Here is a 17,012-nt window from a genome sequence, read left to right as displayed (position 1 = left end):
GGACGGTTAAAGATAAGACAGCTGTGAGGCCTTGAAAGTCTGTGAGAAGCTGTTGTAAACATCAGATGATGTCGTATCAACTTGTTTTAAACCATGGGAAAGAGAGAGAGTGGGAAAAGGAACAACAATGTGTTTTGAGCAGCAAGAAGAGTCTAAAACCAGCCATTTTAGTGAGATCGAAGGAGACAGTCCACGAGAGAGACCAGAGACAGACCAGAAGATCACAGCACAGGATGGTGATGGAGAATTAACCTCTCTGTCTCCCGAAGCAGAAGAATTGGCCATTCTGAGTTTCGAGTTGTGCTTCTAATTAAGCTTGTATCAATCTCTATCTGTAAAACTGGTATTTTAATGTTAATAAAACCAATTGGTTAGAAAAGTTTAAAGCCTTGTTTGATCTTACCTCTGATTACCCTAAAGAGTAAATTAAAAACCCCACAGTCACTCTGTCCCTAATAACAGATTCTAGTAACTTCCCCACAACAGACGTTAGACTAATGGGCCTAATTCTCCTGCAAGAAATGAAGGTATTTGGAGAATATGGCTGTCATGGTGGAATAGCTGAGTGTGTGTGAGATGTGAGTTGTGGGTCAGTGAAGTTTGTGACAGTGCTGAGTGTGTGAGGATGGGGAGAAGGATGTTTAGTGAAGTGTGGTGCAGTGATTATATGGAATTACATCGAGTCCACAGCACAGAAACAGGCCATTCGGCCCAACTGGTCTGTGCTTGCATTTATTAATTAGGAATTAAAGGAAATTAGTATTCGTAAAAAAAGAAGTGCTGGAGAAATTAATGGTACTGAAAGTCGATAAATCCCCAGGGCCTGATAATCTGCATCCCAGAGTAATAAAAGAGGTAGCCATGGAAATAGTGGATGCATTAATTGTCATCTTCCAAAATTCTATAGATTATGGAACAGTTCCTGCAGATTGGAGGATGGCAAATGTAATCCCACTATTTTAAAAAAGGGAGAGAGAAAACAGGGACCGACAGACCGGTTAGCCTAACATCAGTCGTAGGGAAAATGCTGGAGTCTATTATAAAGGAGGGGCATTCTTTATCCGCGGGTGGGAGTAGCGATAGGACAAGAGGCCCTCCAGACATATGCTCAAAAGGCAGTGGGGGTCAGCGGGGGACGAAGTCAATGCCAGGCTCACAGCACCATGAACATGGATGCAGTGCAGGAAGAAGTTCAATGCTTTGCCCTGAGTGGTCAAGATGAGTGAGGTCAATTGTCCTTGGCATCTCCGACCAACTGCTCCACCCACTACACCCCCATCACCCACATACCAACAAACTCTATCCATCAGTACTCAACTCTTACAATCAGATGCTTCCTCTCACCCTCACACATCACCACTGTTGCAAGCCGCACACCCACAACTCATAGGACACACACTGGTAGCTATTCAACCATGACAGGCACATCACCCAGACACACTTCTCGCTTCCTTGCAGGAAACGGTGGAGCATTACAGGAGGCAGCAAGTGGCCGTGGCATTTAGTCCCTCGAGCCTGTTCCACCATTCAATGAGATCATGGTCGACCTGTGACCTAACTCCATATACCCACCTTAGCCCCACATCCCATAATACCCTTGGTTCACAGAAATCTATCAATCTCAGATTTAAAATTCACAATTGAGCGAGCATCAACTGCCATTTACAGAAGAGTGTTCCAAACCTCTCCCACCCTTTGCGTGGAGAAGAGTTTCTGAACTTCACTCCTGCACATCCTGGCTCTAAATGTTAGACGATGTCCCCTCATCCCAGTATTCAAATATAGGAGACCTCCAAAAACAGTTACAAATGCATCAGCAGCCAGAAGCAATAATCCAGCCACTAACCTGTAAATCCTGCACGGTCCCTTTAAATAGCGCTGGTGGGGGGTCCTCCAGGCCGTCCAAGACGTGTTCAGCTGGTCGTGGTTAAGACAGTGCGTTGAGTGGAGCGTTAAATGCCAAAATGGTGTCTGTCCCTCGAATTCAGCGTTGCACACTGATCAAATGCATATTCTCCCCACTTTACATGATGCCGGCACTCGTTATTTGCGCAGGCGCGAAACCCTTTACCAAGATGGCGTCCGGCGCACGTCACGCTGGAAGCATACGAGCACATCCCGGACACCATCTTGGACATTCGGAAAGCCACGTAGCGCCGAAACAACGGGTGCTGCACGGCCCAATTTAGCGCTCATCGAGTCCACAGCACAGAAACAGGCCATTCGGCCCAACTGGTCTATGCCGGTGTTTATGCTCCACACGAGCCTCCTCCCTCCCCACATCATCTAACCCGATCAGCATATCCTTCTATTCCTTTCTCCCTGGTTTGCTTATCTACTTCCCCTTAAATGTATCTGTACTATTCACCTCATGACTTGCCAAAAAACAACACTGTGACTATCGCAAGGGATTGAGTGTTTCCTCTTCCAATGACGCCCATGTGCGGGACGTCAATCTGGCCGACCGTGCTCATTGTATGTCACCGACTGCCCTCGCTGCCGTTCAGTAAAAGCGCGGACTGGAGGACGAGCACCAAAAATGCAGCCGATGCAGGTCGTCATGAGGGGGGAGGGGAGCAGAATCAGCGGGGGAGGAGCAGAAACAGGGGGCAGGGAGGGAACCTCCCCATTGGACCTGGATCTCACTCTCCTCCCCCCATTAGACCTCGATCTCACTCTCCTCCCCCCCATTAGACCTCGATCTCACTCTCCTCCTCCCCCCATTAGACCTCGATCTCACTCTCCTCCTCCCCCCCATTAGACCTCGATCTCACTCTCCTCCCCCCCATTAGACCTCGATCTCACTCTCCTCCTCCCCCCATTAGACCTCGATCTCACTCTCCTCCTCCTCCATTAGACCTCGATCTCACTCTCCTCCCCCCCCCATTAGACCTCGATCTCACTCTCCTCCCCCCCATTAGACCTCGATCTCACTCTCCTCCTCCCCCCCATTAGACCTCGATCTCACTCTCCTCCTCCTCCATTAGACCTCGATCTCACTCTCCTCCTCCCCCCATTAGACCTCGATCTCACTCTCCTCCTCCTCCATTAGACCTCGATCTCACTCTCCTCCCCCCCCCATTAGACCTCGATCTCACTCTCCTCCTCCCCCATTAGACCTCGATCTCACTCTCCTCCTCCCCCCATTAGACCTCGATCTCACTCTCCTCCCCCATTAGACCTCGATCTCACTCTCCTCCTCCCTCCATTAGACCTCGATCTCACTCTCCACCCGCCATTAGACCTCGATCTCACTCTCCTCCCCCCATTAGACCTCGATCTCACTCTCCTCCTCTCCCCATTAGACCTCGATCTCACTCTCCTCCCCCCTCCATTTGACCTGGATCTCACTCTCCTCCCCCCCATTAGACCTGGATCTCACTCTCCTCCCCCCCATTAGACCTCGATCTCACTCTCCTCCTCCTCCCCCCATTAGACCTCGATCTCACTCTCCTCCCCCCCCCATTTGACCTGGATCTCACTCTCCTCCCCCCCATTAGACCTCGATCTCACTCTCCTCCCCCCCATTAGACCTCGATCTCACTCTCCTCCCCCCCATTAGACCTCGATCTCACTCTCCTCCTCCCCCCATTAGACCTCGATCTCACTCTCCTCCCCCCCATTAGACCTCGATCTCACTCTCCTCCTCCCCCCCATTAGACATCGATCTCACTCTCCTCCTCCCCCCATTAGACCTCGATCTCACTCTCCTCCTCTCCCCATTAGACCTCGATCTCACTCTCCTCCCCCCCCCATTAGACCTCGATCTCACTCTCCTCCTCCCCCCATTAGACCTCGATCTCACTCTCCTCCCCCCCATTAGACCTCGATCTCACTCTCCTCCTCTCCCCATTCGACCTCGATCTCACTCTCCTCCTCCCCCATTAGACCTCGATCTCACTCTCCTCCTCCCCCCATTAGACCTCGATCTCACTCTCCTCCCCCCCATTAGACCTCGATCTCACTCTCCTCCCCCCCCCATTAGACCTCGATCTCACTCTCCTCCCCCCCCCATTAGACCTCGATCTCACTCTCCTCCTCCCCCCATTAGACCTCGATCTCACTCTCCTCCCCCCCATTAGACCTCGATCTCACTCTCCTCCTCTCCCCATTCGACCTCGATCTCACTCCCCTCCCCCCCATTAGACCTCGATCTCACTCTCCTCCCCCCCCCATTAGACCTCGATCTCACTCTCCTCCCCCCCATTAGACCTCGATCTCACTCTCCTCCCCCCCATTAGACCTCGATCTCACTCTCCTCCTCCCCCCATTAGACCTCGATCTCACTCTCCTCCTCCCCCCATTAGACCTCGATCTCACTCTCCTCCTCCTCCCATTAGACCTCGATCTCACTCTCCTCCTCCCCCCATTAGACCTCGATCTCACTCTCCTCCTCCCCCCATTAGACCTCGATCTCACTCTCCTCCTCCCTCCATTAGACCTCGATCTCACTCTCCTCCCCCCCATTAGACCTCGATCTCACTCTCCTCCTCCCCCCATTAGACCAGGATCTCACTCTCCTCCTCCCCCCTTTAGATCTCAATCTAACTCTCCTCCTCCCCCCATTAGACCTCGATCTCACTCTCCTCCTCCCCCCATTAGACCTCGATCTCACTCTCCTCCCCCCCCATTAGACCTCGATCTCACTCTCCTCCTCCCCCCATTAGACCTCGATCTCACTCTCCTCCTCCCCCCATTAGACATCGATCTCACTCTCCTCCTCCCCCCATTAGACCTCGATCTCACTCTCCTCCCCCCATTAGACCTCGATCTCACTCTCCTCCCCCCCCCCCCCATTAGACCTCGATCTCACTCTCCTCCCCCCCCATTAGACCTCGATCTCACTCTCCTCCCCCCCCATTAGACCTCGATCTCACTCTCCTCCCCCCATTAGACCTCGATCTCACTCTCCTCCTCCCCCCATTAGACCTCGATCTCACTCTCCTCCCCCCATTAGACCTCGATCTCACTCTCCTCCCCCCCCCCCCATTAGACCTCGATCTCACTCTCCTCCCCCCCATTAGACCTCGATCTCACTCTCCTCCTCCCCATTAGACCTCGATCTCACTCTCCTCCCCCCCATTAGACCTCGATCTCACTCTCCTCCCCCCCATTAGACCTCGATCTCACTCTCCTCCTCCCCATTAGACCTCGATCTCACTCTCCTCCCCCCATTAGACCTCGATCTCACTCTCCTCCCCCCCCCCATTAGACCTCGATCTCACTCTCCTCCCCCCCCATTAGACCTCGATCTCACTCTCCTCCTCCCCCCATTAGACCTCGATCTCACTCTCCTCCTCCCCCCATTAGACCTCGATCTCACTCTCCTCCTCCCCCCATTAGACCTCGATCTCACTCTCCTCCCCCCCATTAGACCTCGATCTCACTCTCCTCCTCCCCCATTAGACCTCGATCTCACTCTCCTCCCCCCCCATTAGACCTCGATCTCACTCTCCTCCTCCCCCCATTAGACCTCGATCTCACTCTCCTCCTCCCCCCATTAGACCTCGATCTCACTCTCCTCCCCCATTAGACCTCGATCTCACTCTCCTCCTCCCCCCATTAGACCTCAATCTCACGCTCCTCCCCCCATTAGACCTCGATCTCACTCTCCTCCCCCCCCCCCCATTAGACCTCGATCTCACTCTCCTCCTCCCCCCATTAGACCTCGATCTCACTCTCCTCCTCCCCCCATTAGACCTCGATCTCACTCTCCTCCTCCCCCCATTAGACCTCAATCTCACTCTCCTCCTCCCCCATTAGACCTCGATCTCACTCTCCTCCTCCCCCCCATTAGACCTCGATGTCGCTCTTGACCATGAACGTCAGCGAGCCAATCCATGGCCCACACACGATGCCCCATCACTCTCCCCAGCTCTCTCCCACAGTGTTTAGTTTGACGGACTGATTAGTGACAGTCTGGGGATTTCCAGTATTTGATCGGCCAGTGACATCACTTCCAATGATGTCACCCTCACCCGTTCTCGGTGAATGAAATGCGCCCTCACTAAACCAACCTTAGAGCTTAGATTATGTCAAATAGTCAGTGCTGTAGATTTGTCAAATTCAGCCTCAGAGATACGGTTACAGCCCCCACCCACCCCCGTGATCTTGCAGTGCCCGTTCATGGGGCCGAATATTCGAAGGGCCCACAAGCCAATTGCTGGGTTGGCCTGGAGTGGAGTGTTTTCAGAGTCAAAGTGAGGTGGGAGGCTGCTCAATGTGGAGGCCTCACTCCCCCAGCAGACAGGGGAGTTTTACAGATCAGGCTGATACTGTGCCATGTGTGATGCCAGGTTCACAATGACTGGCATAAATTGGTGCCATGCAGCTCTCCATAGAGTGGGGCCTGGCTGGCCAGTGGAGATAATCTTTCACTATTTACCCACAGTAAGGTCCCCAGGTCTCACTCACCCCTTTACCAGCTGCTCCTCTCTCGCCATCGCTCCCACTCACCATGTTCTTGCTGCTGCTCCCGACTCTGCCCGACTTATCCCGCCCCGACCATCTCCCCCACCCCCATTCCCCAGTCTCCCTCTTATCATCTAAGTCTACGCTGCTCTAGAGTAAAGGGCCATTGAAAGGTCGACCTGCTGCTGCTCCCGAGATGCCCTTCCACACCAGGCACTGCAGCAGGCCGAGTCCCCAGGCATGATGGTGATCGATGAGTATGGGCCATGAGGGTGAGGGCGAGGGGGATAGTGCACCACAGTGACAGTGAGTTCCTCACAACTTCTTGTTGGAGGTGAGGGGTGGGTAGGGGCGAGTTCCTGGAAATGATTGATGGGGCAGTAAAGAAGTGGAGGGTTATCATTGCTCTCCAGGATGACCCTGGAGTAGTCGGTGGTCTTGGCAGAGGAGGATGAGGCCTGAAAGCGCTTGATGTTGTCCATCCTGATAAGGTGATGGATGGTTAAGTGTGTTGTGCACCGGATACACCCAGACCTGTGCCCCTTGGGCTCACAGAGTGAAGATGGGGGCCAGACCACGGGAAGGCAGGAAGGAAGGAAGGAAGGAAATAAAGGAACCAAAACACGGGAGCCGATTTGCACACAGCAAGATCCCACAAACAGCAATGAGATGGTGTTGGTGAAGTGGGCAGGGTGGGACTTATGCCTGCCCACGCAATCCCCCCAGCAGCTACTCGTAATGTGGAGGCCTCACTCACCGAGCAGACAGGGGAGTTTGGTTGGAGTTTTTCCCGATCATGCTGAGCATTCGACAAGGTTCCACATCAGAGACTGTTAACAAAAATGAGAGTGTCTGGAATTGGAGGCAACCTATTGGCTTGGACAGGGAATTAGTTAGGAAGTAGGAGACAGAGAGTAGGGATAATAGCTCTGGACTCAAACTGTCAGGATGTGACCAGTGGTGTCCCCCAGGGATCTGTCCCGGGGCCACAGCTTTTCACTATATTTATAAATGACTTGGATGAAGGAATAGAGAGCCGTATATCCCAGTTTACTGACGACACTAAGTTAGGAGGCACAGTAAATAACGTCGATGGGAGCAGAAAATTGCAAAGGGTCATTGATAGATTAGGTGAGAGGGCAAAACTGTGGCAGATGGAATTTAATGTTGGAAAGTGTGAGATCATCATCTATTTAAATGGTGGAGCAGGCTCGAGGGGCTGAATGGCCTCCTCCTGTTGCTGTAAATGTATACAACTACTCAACATCACTGGGAGAAGGCAAACAATCCCATCACTGTCCATCACCGCACACCCTGTTCTCTGGGTCCGAACCCCCTCGAAACCTGTTATTGCATTCTAGTGAATCAAGTCATTACAATCGAAATGAAGCCCAAGGGTTTTTGCCAAACACCATTTCATCAAAGGTGAGGCCCCTTTAACTGGACGGGTCACACCGTGAGGTCACAGAGCGAGCCTCACCCTCACACTGAGCATCACAGTGAGATCAGACATCACAAGAGGTTTGTAAACTGGGTCAATTTGAGGCAGGAGGCTGGACAACCAGTTTAAGTGAAGGAAAGGGAGCTGCACTGACTGGGACTAACTGGCTGATCTATCTCGGAGTGAATGGGGTCGGGTAGAGGATCTGAACAGGTTTACTTTGTGAAGAGAACACATGGAAACATCATCAATTAGACAGAAGGTTGTGGTCATTGAAAGGTTTGTCTCAACGTGTTTATCTTGTATCATTATTTGTGAAAGTCACAACGAGTAATATGGACAGTTTAACAGACCCAGTAATATTGATGCACAGTCGGGTGGAATAGTTCAATGTAATGTCACGAAAGGATCTTCCATGGCGTTGCTCATTAGGTAGTCTGGGGCCTGGAGCCTGGTTACTGCTGGTTACTGAGCCCCACTCTCAGGTCCCTCCCTCCCTGTTGTCCCTCACTGACCGGCTGCTCCCAGTCCTTGAGTTTGGTGCTCACTCTCTGTTCTGTAAATGTAGACAGTTGTATCGGTCTCTGGTTAGACCACATCTGGAGACTGCGTTCAGTTCTGGGCACTGCACCTCAGGAAGGATAGATTGGCCTTGGAGGGGGTGCAGCCCATATTCACCAGAATGATACGGGGTTAAAAGGGTTAAATTATGAGGACAGGTTGCACCAACTCGGCTTGTATTCCCTTGAGTATCGAAGATTAAGGGGTGATCCAATTGTGGTGTTTCAGATGAGTAAAGGATTTGAAAGCGTAGATGGAGAGAAACCATTTCCTCTGGTGGGGGTGTCCAGAACAAGGGGGCAGAAATTTAAAATTAGAGCTAGGCCATTCAGGGGTGATGTCAGGAAGCACTTCTTCACACAAAAGACAGTGGAAATCTCGAATTCTCTTCCCCCAAAAAGTTGGTGGGCTGGGGGTCAATTGAAAATTTCAAAAATAGATTGATAGATATTCTTTAGGTGAGGGTGTTAATTAAGTGCGATGGAATGAAGCAGGGTAAATGGAGTCATGATAGAGATCAGCCGTGATCTAATTGAATGGCGGAACAGGCTCGAAGAGCTGAATGGCCCCATTCTTGTTGCTGTAAATGTATACAGCAACTTATCATTGGTAGAAGGCAAATAATCTCATCATTCCCCATCGCCCGTGCACCGTCTTCTCTGGGTCCGAACCCCCTCGAAACCTGTTATTGCATTCTAGTGAATCAAGTCATTGTAATCGAAATGAAGACCAAGGGTTTTTGCCAAACTCTGTTTCATCAAAGGTGAGGCCCCTTTAACTGGACGGGTCACACCGTGAGGTCACAGAGCGAGCCTCACCCTCACACTGAGCATCACAGTGAGATCAGACATCACAAGAGGTTTGTAAACTGGGTCAATTTGAGGCAGGAGGCTGGACAACCAGTTTAAGTGAAGGAAAGGGAGCTGCACTGACTGGGACTAACTGGCTGATCTATCTCGGAGTGAATGGGGTCGGGTAGAGGATCTGAACAGGTTTACTTTGTGAAGAGAACACATGGAAACATCATCAATTCGACAGAAGGTTGTGGTCATTGAAAGGTTTGTCTCAACGTGTTTATCTTGTATCATTATTTGTGAAAGTCACAACGAGTAATATGAACAGTTTAACAGACCCAGTAATATTGATGCACAGTCGGGTGGAATAGTTCAATGTAATGTCACGAAAGGATCTTCCATGGCGTTGCTCATTAGGTAGTCTGGGGCCTGGAGCCTGGTTACTGCTGGTTACTGAGCCCCACTCTCAGGTCCCTCCCTCCCTGTTGTCCCTCACTGACCGGCTGCTCCCAGTCCTTGAGTTTGGTGCTCACTCCCTGTTCTGTAAATGTAGACAACAACTTACCATTGGTAGATCTCCCATGGCATTGCTCATAGGTAGTCTGGAAGGTGGGGACCAGTTACCAATGTTTACTGGGCCTCACTCCAGTTGCTGTAAATGTTTACAACTACTTAACATCATTGGTCGAAGGCAAACAATCCCATCGCTGCCCCACCGCTCCTGACACCGGCCCAAGGGAAGGGAATTGGATATAAACTTGTAAAGGAGAGATTTGCAGGGCTCTGAGGAAAGAGCATTGCAGTGGGATAATTGGGGAGCTCTTTCAAAGAGCCAGCACAGACACAAGGGGCCGAATGGTCTCATTCTGTGCTGTACCATTCTATGATTCTAGGTACAGCAGTCTCAACCGATGATCCTGAGCTACAAAACCCAAAATTAATTTTCCTCGTTGTAATTAGAATAGACCGAGCCAACAGAGTGGGAGAGGATAGAAGTCTTGGAGAGGGAGAGAAGACATTGACAGAGGAAGAGTTGGAGACAGGGAGTGGATACAGAGAAAGAGAAAAGAGAGAAAGACACAGAGAATATGAAGAGAGCTCAGAGAGTGAGGTGGGAAAACTTTCACAAGAGACTCTCAGAGGCAACTCTTGCAGCAAATAGGCACTGTACCAATTCCTTCCATTCTTTTGAGCTGCAGGCAATATCTGAAACACCGAAAATACTGCATTCTGGGGGTGAGAGGGGGGAGATAGTGGCTGTTTTAAACAGAAAATGGAAATACTGCTCCTGAAATGTTTTTGATGAGGAACAGTTTATTATTTAATTGAACCCAGTGCATTGACACTCTGTTAATTAAAAATATAAAAAGATCTGGAGCTTGGGCTTGGCCTCAGACAATGAGACTGAAGGAGTCGGGGAGATACTCTTGACCCAGGTGTTACTGGTGTCGTCTGGACTTGTCAATCCCTGGGTCCTTGCCAAGGACCTCCCAGGTCAGCTGGTTCAGGTCCTGCCATCTGAAGCACTCCGATAGTGTCAGACAAGCTCCTCTTGTGCCAGTGATCCTGGTTCACCTGAAGGCATGGCAGCCATTCTGGACCTTCTCTCTGATTCTGAAGAAGGTGTCAATTGTCCAACTCCAGAACCGGTGGAATCTTCTGCCTTTAATACTCAGGTGGCATCAGAATCTGTGGCCAGAAACGTTACAAGAAAAGAAACAAGTCATCTGCATTAAGCATTTCCATGTTGAATGGTTTACTATATGTGGGCAGCTATAAAATGCCTGTCGTTGTCCTTGTTGCAATCCAGTGATTTTATGTGTAATTTCTTCTACTGCCACAGGTACACAGTTGGTGTCAGGATGAGTGAGAGGAAATGGGTGTTTTTATCAAACTCCCCACAGACTAAAGTTGGAACAAAACCACAAAGAACAAGTGGATCTAATACAAGTGAGAGTGTATCCTGACCGGAATCGAATCAATGCCAGCAGAGATACCACAAAGGAGGGAGCAGTGCAACTGAAATTCCCCTCACGCCATCCCTCTGTGTCCCATCCATTTCTCAGTGCCAACTCCACATCTTTTCATTTGCTTTTTAATTGACGGCCAAAAACCAACCCCCCAAAGACCCATCTAAACGTGCAGCCAATGACTGGAGATGGTGTTAAACCCACTCTCTCCCTTCTCTCACATTTCTTTCACATCCCAGACTCCCAGTTTCAGCAAAATGTAAGGGTCGACCCACCAGGTTTATTTTGTTCACCTCCCCGGATTAACAAGACAAATAGATGTCAAGAGTACGGAACTGAAACTAAAAGTTAGGAGCTGGTTCATTGATTCTGATTATTGAAGCAATGAAAGTGCCCAGAGAGAACCTTAGTCCCTTCCTCGATTGATTGTGTCTCATCTACAGGCCCATCTGAGGAGTCATTGAAGGGTTGGCCAACAATTTACACTGATCACTAAGAGTGAGAAGTCTGTGGGGGTCTGTAGTTTGGACACTAAGGTCACCGAGCCTGTTACCCCTACCAGCTCCACCTTGACTTATTCTGACATCTATTTGTATTGTTAATTTGCTCCCCTCCTCCCCACTCCCCTGGGCTGGACCTCCACGTCCAGCCATCTTGTCCCTGCATCGGCATCAAGCACCAACCCTGCTCCAACTCCACGCTCAGTTCGGCACTGCTCGGGGTTAACTGCACTGGCACTGGAGAGGGCCCAGTCCACACAGTCATCTCCGACCGATGTCGGCTGGAGCTCCACCTTGGGACTGAACAGGAAAGTCTCGAGGGGGGACGCTCCGGTTGTTGCCTCGATGGTGTAGAGTGGGACAGGCTGGTTAAAGCCACTCGCCAACCAATCCCTGCCATCCCAGTCCACACCATCGGGTGAAGCCCCGGTACCAACTTGTACCGAGGCCTCCCGGGATAAAGAGGAAGAGTCCTCCTCTGGCACCAGCTGGCTCTGAGGTGTCCGTGCCTTCTGGTGCCAGAATCAGGCTGGTTCCCCCAAGTGCCGCCAGCTACTGTTGGTGAGTCCTTCACCAGAGGCATCTGTCGTGCCCTCTGGTGACACCAACCCAGCCCCGGGACATTGGTCTCCAGTTGGCGCCAGCTCATTTGGGGGCACCTCTCTCGGAGGACTCGACCCCGCTCAGGGTCACCGATGCTGCGAGTGAGTTCCACTTTGCTGAGGGCAGTCCCAGGTCTCCATTCACTTTTTATAGATCTGTGTCTCCCCCACCCCCCACCACCTTCAGCCGCTCCCTACAATTCCTGAGGGGCAGCCAGGTTCCAAGGGCTCTCACTCCCAGGGAGGTTACGTGTGCCTCAGTGGCACCTCCCCCGAGTGGCAGGGGCTCATGTCTCGAGGGTTTAACTCGATCGGCACTTGTATTCATGAGTCTGTTGCTGGTATAGCCGCCCTCATCCCTGTTCCCAGGGGCTAACTATCAACCTTCCCTGTCGGTTTAGCCCGAGGAAGCTGCCCGGAGGCTTCCCACCTTCGGAAGCCCAGTTGGGAGCCTGAGTCAGACCACGACCTCCAGTCACTGAGGCTTATTCATGTATTCAACACAAGGGTGACCCAGAGTCTGAAACTGTCGGTTCCGGAAGTCCCTGTCCTTCTGTTGGTTATGGCCAAGGTGGACAGCATCCATAGTGCCTCCGCCACCCTGCTTCACACCTTGCAGTTCACTGATCCAGCTGGTGAACTTTAGTCGTGAAAGCATCAGAAGGATGGTCACCGCCCAGGAAACGAGTCCTGTTCCACCCACCACAATCCAAATGGTGGGACATGTGGGTCTGGTGGACCTTCCTGCAGGGTTTGGCGCATATCCCATTTTCCCTGCTACCAAATCCACTGGGGCCGGCTTTACTTATTGGCAGGCAAATGTTTCTCAGGTGAGTTGAGGGAACAATCCCTGCCACACAGTGAGGACCACCTTCAGAGAGCATCCACTGCAGCAGCAGGCTGTGTGGGTGCCCTCAATGTAGGAGCAGCGTCCATCGTCCAGTGGATCTTGTATCACCAATTAGCTTGGCTGCGCACCTTGGGGTTCCTTCAGGAACTGTACAGCAACTACTGCAGCTGCCGTTTGATGCTGAGGTCTTCTTTGGCGAGCAAATGGAGGAGCTGTTGCAGGGCTACAAGCATCTCCAGCAGAACCTTCAGGCATTCCCCCACTGGCACCCAAGGTGGGGGGGACACTTAGGCAACACTCCATCTACAGGCCCCTTCAAAGCTTTAGCTGGGCCGCAATGTCCTTTGTAGCATGCCAGCCTGTCATTCCAGATTAGTACCTGGAACGCAGGGAGCTCGCAACAAGTAACCTTCGAGACCCTGTCCAGCTCCACGTCCCCAAGCAGTGATCCTGCCTTGATAGCCCACCACAGATCTGGATGACTGGCCATTTCCAGTCCTTCCATGTGGAAGTGGATCACTCTGGACACTTGGGTCCAGGAGACCAGGAGTAGTGAGCATCCTCTGCGTTAGCAGCTTGAGCCTCCATGTTTTTCACAACGTGGTTTGGTTTGACCATCAGAGGAACCATCTACTAGTGGGCATACTGGCAGGTGACATATGGTCTTCTACCATCCACACTGAGAGTGAGTGAGTGATTGTCATCCAGAAGGCTCAACTGTTGGGGATATTTCTCCAGTTGAGCCTTGCTCCGCCAGTAATGTTTCCACAGGTCTCCTTTGCCACGGCATCTGAACTAGAGCTGGTGGTCCTGGGAGCACAGTGTTCTCCAGGGGTTGGTGCTGCAGCCATCAGGGTCTTCAGCTAATGCTCTGACATATGGGTGGAGGTCACATTCAGGGTGAATGGGCTTCTAGGCCAGTGGACACGGATGGGTTCACTTGGCATTTCAACAGGCTCGAGGAGTGAACGATACAACAGGACATTATCCATTTTCAGACTCGGTGCGGGGTAAGTCAGGGTGTCTCCAGACAGACAATATGACAGTAGTCCGGTCTGTCTACAGGGTGGGACTCCCTCCTGGGTCCTTCTGACAAGATGACACGTTGCTTCCCATTGGTGCTTGAACGATGGGGTGACACTCTTGGTGCCACATTTAGCCGGTGTGGACAACACTACAGTCGGCACACTCAGCTGCTCTGTAGTCCATCCTGACGAGTGGATGATCCACACTGAGGTAGTCCAGAATATCTTCAGGACTTGGGGGGTGACCAGATCGATCGACTTGCTCGTATCACCAGACAATCACCAATCTGCTCGAGGACCTCAGACAGTCAAGGTGGAGGCTGGGACAGTCTTTCATTCTTTTGTTTCTAGATTCTGTTGCTCAGGGTTGCCTGATCTCCAGGATGCTGCAGAAAATTGCAGCAGGAGGTGGCTCTGGTTAACCCTTTACTGGCCTCACAGACCGTGCTTTTCAGATACACCGGTGTTGAATGCAGCCAGTCTGACTTCAGGAGCCCACGGGAGAACGCCAAGTCATTTGAAGATTAAAGACGTCCCTACTTTTTTAGGGAATCTTTCTGCTTCATTCCGACATCCTCCAAACACTGCTGGACACTGTCCAACTGGTACTCAGGGTGAGAAGGGTGGACCCTGCAAGGGAACAGAATCCGGCTCCCAGGACAAATAGGTCAAAGTGAGTGTGATTCCCAGAAATGCTCGGGAACCAAGGGTCCAGTGAGAAGGAGGAATTATTATTCGTAAAAAAATAGTGCTGGAGAAATTAATGGAACTTAAAGCCGATAAATCCCCAGGGCCGATAATCTGCATCCCAGAGTACGAAAAGAGGTAGTCATGGAAATAGTGGATGCATTCGTTGTCATCTTCCAAAATTCGATAGGTTATGGAACAGTCCTGCAGATTGGAGGGTGGCAAATGTAACTCCACTATTTAAAAAAGGAGGGAGCGAGAAAACAGGGAACTACAGACCTGTTAACCTAACGTCAGTAGTAGGGAAAATGCTAGAGTCCATTATAAAGGATGTGATAACAGGACACTTAGAAAATATCAACGGGATTAGACAAAGTCAATTTGGATTTATGAAAGGGAAATCGTGTTTGACAAACCTACTGGAGTTTTTTGAGGATGTAACTGGTAGAATAGATAAGGGAGAACCAGTGGATGTGGTTTATTTGGATTTTCAGAAGGCCTTTGATAAAGTCCCACATAAGAGGTTATTGTACAAAATTAAAGCACATGGGATTGGAGGTAATATACCGGCATGGATTGAAAATTGGTTAACAGACAGGAAACAGAGAGTAGGAATAAATGGGTCTTTCACTGGGTGCCAGGCAGTGACTAGTGGGGTACCGCAGGGATCAGTGCTTGGGCTCCAGCTATTCACAATATATATCAATGATTTGGATGAGGGAACCAAATGTAATATTTCCAAGTTTGCTGATGTCACAAAACCAGGTGGGATCGTGAGTTGTGAGGAGGATGCAAAGAGGCTTCAAGGCGATTTAGACAAGTTGAGTGAATGGGCAAATACATGGCAGATGCAGTATAATGTGGATAAATGTGAAGTTATCCACTTCGGAAGGAAAAACAGAAAGGCAGAGTATTATTTAAATGGTGATAGATTGGGGAATGTTGATGTACAAAGGGACCTGGGTGTCCTTGTACACCAGTCATTGAAAGCAAACATGCAGGTACAACAAGCAGTTAGGAAGGCAAATGGTATGTTGGCCTTCATTGCAAGAGGATTTGAATACAGGAGCAGGGATGTCGTACTGCAGTTATACAGGGCCTTGGTGAGACCACACCTGGAGTATTGTGTGCAGTTTTGGTCTCCTTACCTAAGAAAGGATATACTTGCCATGGAGGGAGTACAGCGAAGGTTCACCAGACTGATTCCTGGGATGGCAGGACTGTCGTATGAGGAGAGATTGGGTCGACTAGGCCGGTATTCACTCGAGTTTAGAAGAATGAGAGGGGTCTCATTGAAACGTATTAAATTCTGACAGGGCTCGACAGACTGGATGCAGGGAGGATGTTTCCCCTGGCTGGGGGTCGAGACCCAGGGGTCACAGTCTCAGGATACAGGGTAGAACATTTAGGACTGAGATGAGGAGAAATTTCTTCACTCAGAGGGTGGTGAACCTGTGGAATTCTCTACCACAGAAGGCAGTGGAGGCCAAGTCACTGAATATATTTAAGAAGGAGATAGATAGATTTCTAGACACAAAAGGCATTATGGGTATGGGGAGAGAGCGAGAATATGGTATTGAGATAGAGGATCATATTGAATGGCAGAGCAGGCTCGAAGGGCCGAATGGCCTACTCCTGTTCCTATTTTCTATGTTTCTCTGGATCCAAACAGTGAGCTGAAGTGTCAGGATCAGGATCTGGATCCTGCCAGATGCTGATTGATGGCCTGGCTGTTGAGATGGAATGCCTATCAGATTAGGGTACACCAGCAGTGGGACATTCATGGGCAATGTTCACTTTATCATGTCTGTCCTGGTCACTTAAGTCTCCGTTCCCCTACAAGTACCTCCATCCTCCTTGTCCTCAGTACTACTTGGTTAGTCCCCAGCAGAGTGTGAAGAATGCCTGAATGACCATCAGCTCCCTTGTAAGCTGATTGCGGTGCAGTCTGACCAGAACTGGACACAGTACTCGAGGTATGACTGACAGAACTGGATACAGTACTCGAGGTGTGACTGACAGGACTGGACACAGTCCTCGAGGTATGACTGACAGAACTGGATACAGTACTCGAGGTATGACTGACAGAACTGGATACAGTACTCGATGTGGGACTGACCAGAACTGGACACAGTACTCAAGGTGGGTCTGACCAGAACTGGACACAGTCC

Source organism: Heptranchias perlo, unplaced genomic scaffold, assembly GCF_035084215.1.
Source record: "Heptranchias perlo isolate sHepPer1 unplaced genomic scaffold, sHepPer1.hap1 HAP1_SCAFFOLD_985, whole genome shotgun sequence".
In the NCBI taxonomy this organism is placed as follows: domain Eukaryota; kingdom Metazoa; phylum Chordata; class Chondrichthyes; order Hexanchiformes; family Hexanchidae; genus Heptranchias; species Heptranchias perlo.
This window is presented reverse-complemented; position numbering follows the sequence as displayed.